This window comes from Cebus imitator, unplaced genomic scaffold (genome assembly GCF_001604975.1).
Source record: "Cebus imitator isolate Cc_AM_T3 unplaced genomic scaffold, Cebus_imitator-1.0 Scaffold300, whole genome shotgun sequence".
In the NCBI taxonomy this organism is placed as follows: Eukaryota; Metazoa; Chordata; class Mammalia; order Primates; family Cebidae; genus Cebus; species Cebus imitator.
The window spans coordinates 2738415-2755651 of NW_016107615.1; positions in this window are offsets into that span (position 1 = coordinate 2738415).

Consider the following 17237-nt stretch of genomic DNA (forward strand, 5'->3'; position numbering starts at 1 on the left):
TAACAAAAAAATGCATAAAAGCAGACACAGAAGGACCACGGTTGATTTCTACATATAGATAAAGAGACACATAAAGACCAAATGAGCCTCAGCTATGTGTGACAAAACTTTAAGCAGCAGGTAAAAGTTATAAAAAGGTATTTTTTTCCTATTCAATGTAAGGGAAAAACCATCGCACAAATCAATGACAAGGCTCGAACAAAACCTGGATATGTGATTCATCAAGGAGGTTCTAGTGGGCACTTAGGCAAATGATCTCGAGTTTGTTCTATGTGTGCTCCATCCTTTCTAACTCAGCACTCAAGTGTGCTATCAGCGCCAGCACAAGAGTCTGTAGTAGTTCTTTTGCGCAAATTAGACTCCAGCAGAATAAATTACAAAAGAGAAGCCGCACCATATCGGGGGCTAAGAACCTGGAATCTGGAGCCACACAGGTGGGTCTGGACTCCCTGGCTCTGACTCTTGGCAGCTGGTTACCTTAACCCTCTCAGTGCCTTGGCTTTTTCATCTGTGAAATATGTTAGGGGAGTGGAATAACTTAACATTTAAAAAGCGCTTATCAGTCCCTAGCATAGGACTGAGATGTAATATGTACTCGATAAATGGTCATAAAAGAAGTTCCTTCCTCTGGGAAGACAGTCCCCTAACAAGGCAACAGCTTGGCCTGGATTTCGGTGCCCACTTCTCCCCTGACTGTGTACGCAGGACACAGACTGTCCATTCAGATTCTGCTGTCCTGTGTGCCACCAAGGCTATTGAGTCCAGTTACGTTATGTCTTTTGTGAGTTAACACAACAGCATTACTACTTAAAAAGAAACTTATCATTTAGAACACTTTTAAGCTACAACAGATTTGGAGTAGGCACAAACGTGGTAGGCATCCGGACTAGCATACCCCACAGTGACAATAAACACCCTCTCACTGAGGCAGTTCTTCAAACACTTCACAACTAAACATCTTCAATTTTTACTTTGTAATAGAATGCAATGGGCCTCTTTAAAAAAAATAATAAAACTGAAAACTGTCATTCTCAAGTGCTTTGGACACAAAGAAAAAAATATATACTCACATTAAACTAGACGTTAGGTTCAGAATTCTGAAATGTTATGTTTCTATTTATCCACTACTGATGAACTCAAAGTGTCACTCCTGTGCGCCCTTACTACAAGCATTTCCTTACACATTCACACGAGAAAAGGCTTTAAAACTGGTTCTCCAATTGCACATTTTGAAAGTGACAATATCAGCAAATGCTTTTCCTTCAGTAAATTATAACGAATTGTTCACTTAACTAGCACATTCCAATCAAAACCGCTGCCAGAAATACATTCCTTTAAGAAATCAAGGTTGTATGTTTTTTAGTGGAATATTCTTAACTCTAGAGAATGCCAAGTTCTCCTCCAATATTGGTTTGCCAAAATGCTTTCAATTTAACTTGTTCACCAAACTTAAAATGATACATTTAAACCAGCAAACACAAGCAGTGTTATCTGCCTTGCCCATTCAGGAACCACTTCTGGTTCACACACACACAGAGCCACCATCTGGGGATCATGAAAGAAAGGAGACCACATTTACACACACACACACACACACACACACACACACACACACCCCAATATAGAAAATTACTCCTCTCTCTGCCTACCACCCAAGTTATAATAATAAAACACCAGCTGAGATTATCTGAATACAACTACTCCATCTTTCTTCTCAGCCACTGGCATGCAATGGTCTAGGAGTTGGCAAACCATGGTCAGTAGATACATATTTTTTTTTTACTTTGCAGGCCATTTGGTCTCTGTCATTACTCTGCTATTATACAGCAAAGTAGCCACAGATAATACATTATTCTTTCCAATAAAACTTTATTCAAAAAAAAAAAAAAAAGAGGTAATATACCAGATATAGTCCACAGGTCATAGTTTCTTGACTCTGAAGCAATTCTCATAGCCTTCAAATTTCTACAGATCCAGGATAAAACAAAGAAGCTTTTAGAATAAATGAGGTAAAGTTGTTTTAAATCAAATAAACTAACAGACCAAGCAAAAACACTTACTACTCAAACACTGCACAGTAAAAACATATAACTATTCTACAAAAAGGAAATTTTCTAAGGAATTCAAACATAGTATCCTATGTGGCACTATATATAATGATGAAGGTCAATAAGAAAATTAAAAGTATTCAACTTCAACATTCCTCTGCCATCTTCAGAAACTTAAAAAGACAGTGGGGGTAGAATGGAAAGAATAAGGGCTTTCTGTTCTCTCTGTTCAAAAACTCAGCTCTTTTAAATCATACCCATGAAACCGTAAGCAGGTCCTCGGTGTCTTTACCTATATAGAGTATCAGATAGCCTGGTAACACCTATGAACATAGTGTTTGGCTTACTGTAAAGAAAGTAACACTAGGATTTAAAATCCTATTAAATGCCTAAAGGCATTTTCACACAGAAATAACACTAATATATATCAATTAATTATAACTGCATGTATAGTTTAAAAGGGAGCAAAAGGGTTAAGAATAGTATAGCATTAAAAGACAAACAAAATCAATTCCCTAAGCAAAAAAAAAAAGTTTGAATTATGAATTTCCATGAGCTTAAAAAATACCGAAGGAAAGGTGGTTTGTTTGTTGTTTTTTGAGACGAAGTCGTCAGGCTGGAGTACAGTGGTGTGACCTCTGCTCACTGGAATCTCTGCCTCCCGTGTTCGAGAGATTCTCCTGCCTCAACCCCCGAGTAGCTGGGACTACAATCGTGCACCACCACACCCAGCTAATTTTTGTAGCTTTAGGAGAGACAGGGTTTCACCATGTTGGCCAGGATGGTCTTGATCTCTTGACCTCATGATTCACCCAATTTGGCTTCCCAAAGTGCTGGGATTACAGGCATGAGCCACCGTGCCTGGCCAGAAAGTTTTTTGTTATTTTAATGCAAACTACAAAGAAACAGACAATAAAAACGTTGGGATAAGTGATGGTGGTCCTAGAAATGCGTCCTCCCTGCCAGAGCAAATGGAAGGAAGGAAGAGAAAACACGAACCATAAGTTGTGCCAATACTAGCTAATGTTCACCAAGTAGTGACTGGGAAGAAATGTTATGCCTATCTTAAAAAGTAACAGAAAATGTGCTTGTATTTTAGCTTTTTGATGTGATAAGGTATCTGGATACCAAAAATCATTTCTGTAAGCGACAAAAATGTTATTGTCAAACATGTCTTCTTTTCACATTTTCTAACAACTCTAAATCATAATCTAACTCACAGGTAAATATAGGGAAAAACAAGTTAATTGTATATTGGTAATTAATATTTTAAAACAAGTTAATAAATCTATAAACAAAATTACATTTAAAACTGTCACTTTCATACCTTTTCCCAGTTTTTGAGTATCAGTTGAACATCAAAACAACCAAAGATCCAATCAGCAACAAAGGTTCTATACACTAAATGAACTCTCTCCATTAGAATGCATTAGTTACTCAAGAAAATACAAACTTGCAATAAAATAAATAAATGGGGGGAAAAAAAAGAAAATACAAACTATGAAGAAAGCTAGACTCTCCTTTAACAGAATGGGAAGAAATGTAATTTAAAGTCTATGTTTATCCCTAACACTAAATAGGTTGTTTGGGTTTTTTATTTTGGGATGATGGCAAAATTTGTCCTATATTAGACAACAGAACTCTAAGAGGAAAGAAGAGATGGAGAAAGAAAGGTAGAAGGAAGAAAAAACAAACTGTAATTAATCTTTCTACTAGAGATTGTTAACACTAAAAGTTAACCATTTACATGAAGTTACTATTAGTTCACCAACACTGGGAACAAAACTTACTAAAATACATCAGGAAATACAACAAAGACCCCTGCCCTCTCACAGTTTACATTTCAGCAGAATTTTAATTAAGTGTAACATTACAATAATAAATGCTACAAAAAAAAGAAAAAGTCCAAGCAGGGTAAAGAGACTCCGAAGTTGGGGTAAGAGAAAGGGAAGAAGCAAGCCCTGGGCTGATGTTAAAGTAGGATGGTCAGAGCCAGAATTGGTTTGTATTTCAACTGAGAGAGCAAGATACTCAGGAAGCTCCCGTGTGCAGGCGCTGATGTATGAAGATGTGGCTTGTATCTCGGTGCTGTCAGCTTACTACTGGAAGCCATACCCAGAACACTTCCTTATTCACAAAATACGTCATTTGTGTTGTAATTACTAATTTTTTCTCTGAAATATCTATTCATGCCTGCTGTCTCCTAATACACTGTGAAGTGACAATTCCTAAAAGACATATCAGGCATTATAAAGGACAGATTTTACCATTATAATAGTATGGAGGCCATCATAAAAGCTATCAAATGCTACAGAGAAGATATGCCACATCAATGAAATTCTGAACTGTTGCCCAGAGTCGATTCGGTCAAAATATTTTCATACACACATTCTTATAAAACTAACATCAAAGAAATTCAAACTTTTTCCAAGACACAATACAGAAAAACAGAAAAATGTCACTGAAATAGAATATCCAATCACTTAAGCCATTCCACAGTTTAGACAACAAACTCAATTTGTAAATATCGAGCAAATGCTTACAACGAATCCAGGGCTATCTATCCACAATTACTACTTTAAAAGACCTGACTAGGTAAACATAACAAAACACAAACCAGAACTTCTTAAAATGCTTAAGAACCCCTGGTCTTGGTTTAGTTTGTGGTTTTCTTTCTTTTTCCCCTACTGTCCTCACTATTCTTCAGCAGAAGAAAAACAGGAGGCAAAGAGGAAATGTTTGTGAATGCATAAAACTGGAACTATAAAGACAGTTGCACAGGAATAAATGAGAGTATGTCTATGACTCGTGCCTACTACCTACAATTCTCGATATGAGTAAGTATTAGATGAGAGGAAGGAGTGGTCAGAACTTAATGAGAACAGGGAGGGATATTCTGGGAAGCAGAAGAGTACAAAGACAAAATCTTACCTCCACTTCATGAGAGAAAAGAAGCCAGAAGTTGTCTAAGGAATACTTCCTTCCAGATAGGGTCCAGAAGAGAAAAATATCTTTCACACAAAGAGGATAAAAATGTGGTGTATATGATTTTCACCCCCTTGATCTCACGTCAAGCAAATCAATCAGTTGAAAAGAACTGCTCTAACAACTCAGACTCAACCAGACAAATTCACAAAACATAAGCAGGCCACACCTGGCATGTGTTCACTCAGAAAGCCACAGGACAGGAAAGGCTAGCAAGGTAGTATCACGCCAGACACACAGCAGGAAGACATGCAATTCAGGAGCTACTGTCTTTGCACCTCTCCCTACTACCATCACCATCACCATGTCACTGCTCAGGTAGGTATGCAAAGGGCAAAGAATTCACAGACAGTGCAAAAGCTACCCTGGTTTAGAAACAGCCGAGCTCCACTGAAGAACCACTATCTTTTTTTTTTTTTGGAGACAGAGCCTTGCTCTGTTGCCCAGACTGGAGCACAGTAGCACTATCTCGGCTCACTGCAACCTCCACCTCCTGGGTGCAAGTGATTCACCTGCCTCAGCCTCTCATGCAGCTGGCACTACAGGTGCACACCACCACTCCTGGCTAATTTTTGCATTTTTAGTAGAGACAAAATAGGTGGGAGGATCGCTTGAGCCCGGGTTCCACTATGTTGGCCAGGCTGGTCTTGAACTCCCGACCTCAAGTGATCCACCCACGTAGGCCTCCCTAAATGATGGGATTACTGGCATGAGCCACTGCGCCAGGACCACTATCATCTTATAAACATCTCCTGGACATGTCTTCCAGAGCACCCAATCCATCAAGGACATGCTCGGTTTTAAGAATTTGTACCACACCTTCCTGCCATGTATTAATATTTCCTCCCAAATCAGATGTCAGGGATCTCTTTACCATACCCTATTTGGTGCCAACATTCCACTTCAGGTTTCAAATGAGTCAGAGCTAAACATTAAACCAAAGTCATTTATCCACAGAAAGAGAAAGGGTTTAGGGAAACTTTTACTCACAATACACCTGGGTCCTCACCCCAACTCTGTCTCTAGGTGCCAGTGGTCTTAGGCCTACAACTTAAGCCTCTTAAGACTCAGCACCAACAAGCAATGACTGGGTTTACTGGACTGACTGCTAAGGTCCTTTGAAGCCGTTTAAAAAATAAGAACTAGGCCCTGAAACCAAAGAAGAAACTTATCTCCTGCCTTCTGAGAAATAAAACAACACAGATACAAAATCAAAATAAAGTTTCTTTTTTTTTTTTTCTTTTTGGAGAGGGAGTCTCACTCACACTGGAGTGCAGTGGCACGATCTTGGCTCACTGAATCATCCGTCTCCCAGGTTCAAGCAATTCTCCCACCTCAGCCTCCCAAGTAGCTGGGATTGCAGGCATGTGCCACTACGCCCAGCTAATTTTTTGTACTTTTAGTAGAGATGGGTTTCTTGCCACATTGGCCAAGCTGGTCCTTGAACTCCTGACCTCAGGTGATCCACCCACCTAGGCCTCCCAAAGAGCTGGGATTACAGGCATGAGCCACTGCACCTGGCCTAACTGTTTTGATCACAGGACAGTTAAAGAAAAGCTGTCTCATTCAATCCCCTTTGTTTTATGCATAAAGATTGAGACCAAAAGTGGTTAAACGTTTTTACCACAGGTGACAAAGTGAGTATTAAACTCTACATTGCTGGTACGGTCAGTATCATTTAAATCTGACAATTTTATTAGGTATTATTGTCCCTGTTTTAAAATACAAGTCGATACGTGCAGTGGCTCATGCCTGTAATCCCAGCACTTTGAGAGGCTGAGGTGGGCAGATCAACTGAGGTCAGGGGTTCAAGATCAGCCTGGCCACACGGTGAAACACTGTGTCTACTAAAACTACAAAAATTAGCCAGGTACGGCAGCATGCACTTGCAGCCCCAGCTACTCCGGAGGCTGAAGCAGGAGTCGCTTGAACCTGGGAGGCAGAGGTTGCTGTGAGCTGAGACCGGGCTACTGCACTCCAGCCTGGGCAACAAAGCAAGAAGTTGTCTCAAAAACACCAATGGAATAGAATGGAGAGAGCCCAAAAGTAAATCTACATATTTACAGCCAACTAATGTTTCACAAAGGTGCCAAGAACACACAGTGGGAAAAGAAGAGACTCTTCAACACATGGTTTTGGGAAAACTGAATATTCACATGTAGAAGAATGAAATTAGACCCTTATCTTTCATCAAATACAAAAATTGAACAAAAAAATGGATTAAAGACTTAAATGTAAGACTCAAAACTAGGAAATTACTAAGGAACACTTAATGGCAATAGTCTGAGCATGGATTTTTCAGATAGAACCTCAAAAAGCACAAGCCACAAGAGCAAAAACAGACAAATAGGATTATATAAAACCAAAAAACTTCTGCACAGCAAAGAAGGCAATTAACAGAGCAAAAAGATAACCTACAGAATAGGAAAAAGTATTTGCAAATTATATATCTGACAAATAATATCCAAAAGAACTCAGACAATTCAATAACAAAATATCAAATAACCTAATATTTGAAATGTGCGAAAATGGCCAGGCAAGGTGGCTCATGCCTGTAAACGTAACGTTTTGGGGGGCGAAGGCTGGGGGATCGCTTGAGCCCAGGAATTTGAGACTAGCCTGGGCAACACATGGAGACCCCATCTCTAGAAATAATGAAAACATTTAAACAAAAATAAATGGCAAAAGACCTGAACAGACATTTCTCAACAGACACGCAATATCAGCAGGTATATATGAAAGAATGTCTGACATCATAATCAAAACCACAGTGAAATATCACTACACTCATGATGTCAGTGTAAACATTATCAACGAGACAAAAGACGGCAAAGGCTGGTGAGAACATGGAGAAAACAGAATGCTTACGCACTGCTGGTGGGGATTTAACCAGTACAGCTATTACTGAAAACAGTATGAAGGTTTCTAAAAAAAATTAACATAAATAACCACCAGCAATCCCACTACCGGGAAAATATCCAAAGAGAGTGAAATCACTATGGTGTTGAAGCGCTGTCTGCACTGCGGTATCACAGCACTATTCACAATAGCCAAGATACGGAATTCACCTAAATGTCCAACAATAGATAAACGGGGCCTGGCGCAGTCACTCAGGCCAGCATCCCAGCACTTTGAGAGGCCGAGGCAGGTGGATGGCTTGAGTCCCTTGAGTTTCTGACCAGCCTGGGCAACACAGTGATAACACATCTGTACAAAAAGCCAGGTGTGACGGCACGTGCCTCCAGTCCCAGCTACTCAGGAGGCTAAGGAGCCCGGTAGGTGGAGGCTGCAATGACCCAAGGTCACGCCACTGTACTTCAGCCTGGGTGACAGATTAAGACCCTCCCTCAAAAAATAAAAATAAAAAAAAAGAAAAAAGAAAATATAGGACATATACACAAATGGAATACTATTCAGCCATTAAAGAATAAAATTCTGCCATATATGACAACATGAATGACATCAGGTTTAGTGAACAAGCCAGGCATATATGTGTATGTATACATACATACACATATATGTAGTGTATATATATGCGTATTCCAGCCTGCAACAAAGCAAGACTCCGTCTCAAAAAACATATGGATGTGTATGTATACATATACCCACAAAGGTTTAAAAAGTAGTAATATACACAACTTTTTAAAAAATATGTATTACTCCTTTTTAAACCTTTTCATATACATACATGTTTTTAAATGTATGTATGTACATGAAAAGGCTTAAATAGTAATAGCGTATATGTAAGTATGTATACATGAATGTGTATATATACACATGTATATATAAAAAGCTTTTTTTTTTTTTTTTTTGAGGCAGGGTCTTGCTTTGTCACCCAGGAGTACAGCAGCATAATCATAGCTCACTGTAGCCTTGCCTCCCCAACCCCAAGTTCAAAAGCTCTTGCCTCGGCCTCCCAAGTAGCTGAAACTGTGTGTGCCAGCAAGCCTAGCTAATTTTTAACTTTTTGTAGACACGGGCCCTCACAATGTTGTCCAGGGTAGTCTTGAACTCCTGGGTTCAAGAAATCCTCGTCCCTTGGCCTCCTAAAATGCTGAGGAATGAGCCACTATGCCCAGCCAATATGATGTATTTCAAAAGACTGTGTTGTACATGGTAAAAATATAGTGTTAGCTGTGACTTCTTTTTAAATTGAAAAGGTTTAAAAAGCAGTAATAAAAAATTTTAAATAAAAAATTTAAAGGCACAGTAAGTAGCTCACAACTGTAATCCCAGTGATCTGGGAGGCTGAGGCAGGAGGATCCCTTGAGCCCAGGCATTTGAAGTTGCAGTGAGCCATGATTAACACCTCTACACTCCAGCCTGGGGAGCAGAGTATGATCCTGTATCTTAGGGGGAAAAAATGATGATGATGATGATGATTTTTAATTTAAGTGTCACTGTACTGAGGAGTGGGGCAGTCTATACCCATACTGTCTCACTGCCACAGCGCCCAGCAGGATGGAGTCAACACAGTAAGGCTCTTGGGCCCCTGCCAGAAGACAGTATAAGGCCATCAGCCAGTAACATACGTTGAAACCATCTACCTGACCCAGCTTCCCAATATTTTTGACCTATATGTTAAAAAACTGATGATACATATAAAAATCAAGGACTTTATCCAATGAGTTAGGTCAAATTTACTTAATTTGCATAATCAGTATTCACAAGAGAGACTGAAATTTTAAAACGCATTGTCTTCAACCTTTTGGAAGTTTACCAAAAAGTCTTGGAAGGCACAAAAGCACTAGTCATTACTAGAGTCACATTGTGCTGCTTACTGCTATTCATCACCCAATCCAAAAGCCTGAGAGTCAGACCTCTTTCCTTTGCCTCCTTTGTCTGTCACAACCACTAAATTTGGTCAGTTCTTTCTAAATCTCTCTACGCTGCCTACTGCTTCCCCTTCAATCACACTATCCATACTCCTCATTCCTCTCTTCCGCTGCAACTTTGAGGTCTAAAGCCCAAATTGTTTCTAATGCATCCCCAAATTTATAACTGAAAATCATTTGATGTCTAAAAATTCAGCTTTTGATTTTTTTAGTTTTGAGGCGAGAGGTAATAATGGGTTTCTTTGTCGAGGCACTGCTTAGTTAACTATTCATTTAACTAACAACTCTTCAGATGCCTTCAGCCTCCTTGCTGACTATTCTAATTTTCTTCAAAACAGCAACATGCCCAGATAAATACTTGCTTTCCTAACCCTTCTTGCAGGCAGAGGCAGCAATATTTAACAGTTCTGGCTGGTAAGACCTCAGGAGAGGTCAGCTAGGGAGGGGATGAGGAGGCTTAGGAAGCTTTTGCTTTCCTGAAAATAAAGAACAGATGCAGTACTTCTTCCTGCTTAAACATGACTCCTGCAGCAGTAGCCATTTTTCCACCAAGGCAACAAACCTGATGGAATTCATCACACTAAGGACAATGGAATTTTGAAAAACAGTACATTCCTGTCTCACAATTTGTTTAAAATAGTATTTTAGTTACTTGTAACCAACTGAACATCATCATTCTCCCCCCCAAACCTATGTCACACGATGCATTTCAAACTTTCTATGTATAAATTTGATTCATCTCCCACTCCAAACTTGTTCCTCCTGTCATATTTCCTACCTTGGTGCATGGCCCCATTTTCACCCAACCAGTCACCCAAAGTAGAGATACGGCCCTCCCCCTCCCTCATTTCCTGTAATTAAGCACTAGGCACCATGACTTTCTATTTCTAGAGTACTACTTGACATATGTATGTTTTTAGTTTCCCAACACCTTATACCTTAGCAGACTTTGGAAATGCTATATCCCCTGGCTGAATTTTAGGTCACTCACATCCTACTTTACTGAACATTATGAATATTCATTTTATATGCCTGTCTCCCTTCACTATGTTATATGGAAAAATTGGGGGCCACAAAGAAATAGCACTCAAATATAAATTTTCCCAGCAAAGCAATTTAATGCAGCAATGGCGAGCACGCCCCTGAACAGGAGACGGGAAGGGATTCTTACCCCTGACGCAGGCAGCCCCTACAGCTATGTCATACTCCTATTGGCTATGGTTGAACAGCACAGTCTAAGCTAATCCCAACTGGCTATTTTAAAGACAGCAGGGAATATGAGTCAGAGTGGTAGGGTGAGCAATGTGGCAGGAAAGACAGTTACTGAACAGGAAACTAAAGGTGACTTAGGTCAGAGCAGATGACTGGGATGGCTCAGGACAGAGTAAGTGACCAGGGGAAAAGATGTGAAGATTAGAACCGGTGGAAAAGGTTATTTACTGAAACTAGTTGGAAGTTAAGCTTTAAAATGGGGGACGAAGAACTGAACATACTGATTCTTTGAAGAGAAATTTAGAACTCATTGTACCAACAACTAGAAGGTATATATCCTGAAAGATGCCTTATTCAACTTTATAACTTGAATGCCCAGAACAATGACTGGAGAACATAAGGGATAGAGGGTAAAATGAAGACCTTGAACACCTTACTCTACAGCTAATCAACGACAATAAATAGATAAAACAGATGCATAGATGGTTTTTCACCCCTCCATAAAATAGATTTCAAGAAAAATTAAGATAAATGTTTGCCTACAGCAAACCACTTGTGAAGTTCAGAATACTGTATGTAAAATTTTTGTTCCAATGGTAAAGAACGAGAACTGTGAACGATTATTTCACAACCACACTTCATTCTGAAATGCTGTATTACCTAAACACATTTTCATAATGACCACATCTTAGTAAAACACCCTAAGCTCATTTTAATACAATGGTACTCTGTAACAAATGCAAATGCAAAATTTTAAAAATATAACTTTTGCTTTTAAAGTGCATCCTAAGTTTTGCTCTTTTCAGGTACAAGGTTGTGTTTTGATCCTATTGATTATTCCGGGTCGAGCAGAGTAACTGGGAAGGCAAAGGAGTACATGAACGAGAAAGAAGCAGCAGTAGCCTGGAGGTGACTGAGAAAGGCTTACAGTTATTTTTCCTTCACTGATCTATAAATAGCTAAAAAGATGCTGGAAAACTGAGCAGACAACTCAGGAAATTAGACAGCTTAGAAAAAGCAGGGCCTCTCTTCATTATGAGTCTTGACCCCAAGATGCTGGAAAGACAAATCTGCTCTACCGGCATCCCAACGGTGGCAGGAATAAAATCTGAAGAATACAGATGCCCCTGAAATGTCACTATAATGTAATGATGCTGTGTATGCATTTTCAAATCTAGGTTTGCTGGTGACTATTATGACATGGAACCCAACGGAAAGCAGTTATATTCCTATTTCTATTTCCTGCTTCTCCCTTCCTAATAATCAGATTCATTGGATGCCAGGCCATTTCACTTATAAACCTTATAACACACACAATGTCAAAGAAAATGTCTACCTTTTTCTACAATTATATGAGTACATTCGTTTATTCAGCAATATTTACACTGGCTTCCATTTCACAGATTCATCCATTCCTTATCAAATTCTAGGAAATAAGATGGAGAAAATTACTCACAGAACTAGAATAGACTGCAGTAATACTGCTACTCTACCACTCACTGAGAAACAACGGGCTGGTTATTTTACCTCTCTAAACTTCAGTAAAACAAGACTGTAATGTTATCTTCTCTGAGAGGGGAGTTAGGTCAACTAAATAAGATAATGCATATCAAGCATGTAATAGTACTTGGGATATAAGAAGTACTTAACAAATGGTAGCTGTTGCTATTTTTCCTAGATTTTGTATGTGATGGGAAACACTGAACTGCCCTTTACCAGAACTACAGATTTGCTGAAATAAACTATCGATGCACCCAATCTGAACATCTAGAATGCTTTATTTTGTGTGCTTATGAACATTACACAGTTTATTTTATAAAAACAGCATGACCTTGCTTCTAAACACACTGTTTTTGGCATTCTGAAAATGGGGTGGTAAATCTAGATTAAATACTGAATATAAAAAGAGAGGGGAGAAAAAAGAATTTACAGGAGTAGGTTAAGATTACGGCTTCAAAGAAACGATGCCCGGTTTAACTAACACCACAACATCATCTATAGTGGGTACAGGATTAATCAAATGTCCATTATTTAAACAAACATCAGTCTGGTGTTTTTATTTCTGTTCCCTGTCTTCCAAATAGTAGCTGCAAAGCAATGAAACTACTGCCGAGAATAGCAATACCGAATTCCTGAGAAGGATATTTTCAGCGACAGCAAATAATGGGTAAATTTAATAAGGCTTCCATTAAGCCTGCTCCATAATTATACAGTATTTTAAAATAGTACCTTTATTTTGGTATTGGAAGTCATGCAGATTGCTGAATATCTGCATAGTCTAAAATTTTCCTTTTAGATATGACATCAAAATAATTTTAAAACAGTCATAAAAAATACCAGTTTCCCATTCATGGTAGTTCCTTATAGGCAGCATAAGCTCTCAGGTCTCCCAGACTGTTTGCTACCCAGGGAAATCTAATGTGCTCTACAAATTCTATTAATATGCATCTTTTCTAGTGCAGTAATAAAGATGTTAATAGTTTGATTCAGTCTAACTTCAAATTCCACTAGTACAGTAACTAATCTTCTAATTTGAAAGCATTCAACAAATCTTTCTTAGATCTTGAAAAAACTCTACTTCTATGCCATTGACCGGGAGAAATATAAAATAAAACTGGCTGTTTCTTTCCAAGGGCAAAGCAGCAGTATTAAAGAGCAGAATGGGTTCAATGGGAAGGAAAAAGGTGAAAGTCAACGAATAACCACTGAACATTCTGACTCCTCAGTTTGCCATTTTTTAGACCATGCAAGGTGGTAAGAAATCAGAAACCAGGAGTCTAGAAATTAGAAACCAGGCATCTAGGGCCACTGGCTTTTTATAAATCTTTACTTGGTAAAACATGAACGGTGACTTTCTTTTCCTCACTTATTTTATCCACTCTTCCAAGCCAGAAACTCAGGACACATTAGTAGAAAGCTAAGCAATTACTACCCACATTCAAAGAAACTAGTTCTATTCCCTGCAATATAGAAGGTCCAGATGCCCGAGTTTGTTATTTCAGTATCACCTGATCTTTTCTAAGTCTCTCAAGTGTTCCTGAATATTCATTCATTCACTCTTTAAGAGCCTATTTAAGGGCAGGCACTGGGAACAAACATTAACTGTAAGTCTTCCGTACCCTCTCACAGAGTAACAGTGAGCCTAATGACTCAAGTGACCTAATGAGGGCCTTTCCTCATTGAGGCTAAAAATGTGGCCATGGTATTTTTATCCAAAGGCATGACTAGATTCCTGAAAAATTAAAATGCAGCTTCTCATACTCACCCTTTCACTGACCAAAACAAAGCAAAGCCCATAGTGGAAGGAAGGAGAAAAGAAACAAAAAGACATTAAGAAGTCTTCAAAGAGAATCCATTTGTGAATTCTCTTCTTTATTAGGCTTAACTACATGTAATGCTGTCAAACATCACAGTTCTTCATTCATTTAATAGCTACTGAATGTATACTATTTATCATGCATAATTTCAGATGCTAAGAACAGCAGTCAAGAAACTACCTTCAAGTTTACATTTTAACGGAGTACAAACGAAATGAATATATGGCGAGTGTCTTATTTTCTTGATTTCTCACAAATTGAACTTTTATAAAATCAAGAGATACTTATGATTTAGCACTGTAGCCATTCAAGCACATGGCCTGCAAACCAGACAGCAACTCCATATAATATCTCAAGAAAATAGAACTTATAGAAAGCACAAGCTCATAAAAACTAAGAAAAATCTGAATAATCAGGTTTTTTTTTTTTTTTTGAGACAGTGTTTCACTCTTGTACCCCAGGCTGGAGTGCAATGGCATGATCTCGGCTCACCGTAACCTCTGCCTCCCAGGTTCAAGCGATTCTCCTGCCTCAGCCTCCCGAGCAGCTGGGATTACAGACAACTGCTACACACCCAGCTAATTTTTGTATTTTTAGTAGATGGGATTTCACCACATTGGCCAGGTTGGGTCTCAAACTCCTGACCTCAGGTGATCCACCCACCTTGGCCTCCCAAAGTGCTAGGATGACAGTCAGCACCTGGCTGATAGGTTTTAAAAGAAACTACAGCAGTTCCACAGGTGAAGAATATTTACATCCTATCCAATTTGATCCTGGAACCTTTTCAATAACTTGTCAAAAAGCATGGTCCCATCTCCTTTATTTTTCCAATTAATGGCTGGATTCCTATAAAATGAGGGCTTCCCTTGACCTGTTTAGAGTAAGTAAATAGACATGAACGGTCAGGAGAAAGGAGCTTTTTAATCCTGAGGCAGAGAACCTACATAAAATGGTCATTCATACACTTTTTCTTAACTGCCCCATGACAGAAATTGTTGAAATCTGTGGAATAAACAGTGACCATTCATTACATTGTGATACACAGCTAGTCCAGATCCCAGTCTAGGCAATAGCACCAATTAGCAACTTTGTAGATCATGTTACATCATACTTCTGTGACCATTTAATGTTCCTCTGTGATCATCTGCCATACTTGTATGGCCGGGTCTCCAGAAGCTCCAGAATCAATCACATGACACAAAGAAACATGCCAAGGAATCACTGGCCCTGTGTGTTGAATTAGTGGTCTACAGTTCAACCTCATCCATTTCCTACACAGTCATTTCATTGTAATGCAACCGTTGCCCTTTCCTTCCCTATGCCTTGGTATTAGTTACTTCAAATTTCAGCCAGAAGACAGTTGGGAAATCCTCCTTTCACTAACAGAAAGCCCTTGGGGACTCACTCATCCCAAAATACTGCATAAGGTCAAACTGGCTATACTCCAGCAGGTGTCTCACCGACTTTTATTTAAATAAGGGGTCATTTTCCAAATGCATCAATTCTAAACGGCATACATAACTATAAAGAGCTCATTTCTGGAGCACAGAATTGATAACCTTCATTTCTCATTAGTTTCCAATGTGCACTCCTTCCCGTGATGCAACAGGTTTACTTCCAGTTGTGCCTGCTTTAATTCAGCACTCTTGTTCTAACGGCTTTCCCTCTTCTATCTAGAGTCTGCCTACCTTTCAAGAGCCTGATGACCTCCTTCCTGATGAAAGCTTTCCCTTACTACTTTGTCTTACCAGGATGTTTCTCTTCCCTGAAGAATGCCGATAACAACCAGTCATTTTACAGTGTTAGAAAACAAGGTCTAGGCAGGTTAAATAGCTTACCCCAATCATACAACTGACTAATGGCAAAGGCTGGACTACAACCCAGACCTTCAAACTTCCAAGATTCTTCTACCTTCCTCATTCTAACATTATTTCCTACACTAATCTGACCGCATCTCCTTACACTTAAGATTCTCCACACCTAGATACGATTATCCAAAGTCAATCCATCCTTAAAATCAAAGGTCACGTGCAATCTTTTCCATTCATACTTCCTTTTGGCAGCTTTAACTCACTGAATTTCCTCTTTTCCAAATTTACTATATTTAGACTAGTCAAATGCAATAATGAAAAGAGGGTAACAGAGTAGAACAAGTTCGATCTGTTACTGACTACATAACCAATGGAGGTAACGCACTACCTCGGATCCGCTCAAGTTCACGGTATTTTAATCACTATCACATAGCACAGCATCTTTGTACTTGATGTTGTCATTTACTCCCAACAACTTGAGAAGGGAGGAATTTACCCATCATATTTCACAAAAAGCCCTAAAATGTTAATCCATTTGCTGAAGTTTATACAATTATTCACAGCAGCTACTCAAAAGAGCTGAGATTTAAAGCTGGGTCACATTCTTTAAATACTGCAAACTGTAATTCCCTTCTAAGAGCCAGAACTTAGGACTCCTGATTCTTGGACCAGAATTATTTACATTATAACCTATAGCTTGTCATAGAATTCCATCCTTTTCATACCTCTAAAATCACAGTTAACATAATCTAACCTAGTCCTCAGGAAACGAACATAAACTTAGGAATGTTGTTTAGAACTATGAATGTCATAAAAGACAAAGAATGGCTGAGGAGCTATGCCAGATAAAAGTCTCAAGAAACATGACAACTGGCCGGGCGTGGTGGCTCAAGCCTGTAATCCCAGCACTTTGGGAGGCCAAGGCAGGTGGATCACGAGGTCAAGAGATCGAGACCATCCTGGTCAACATGGTGAAACCCCGTCTCTACTAAAAATACAAAAAATTAGCTGGGCATGGTGGCGCGTGCC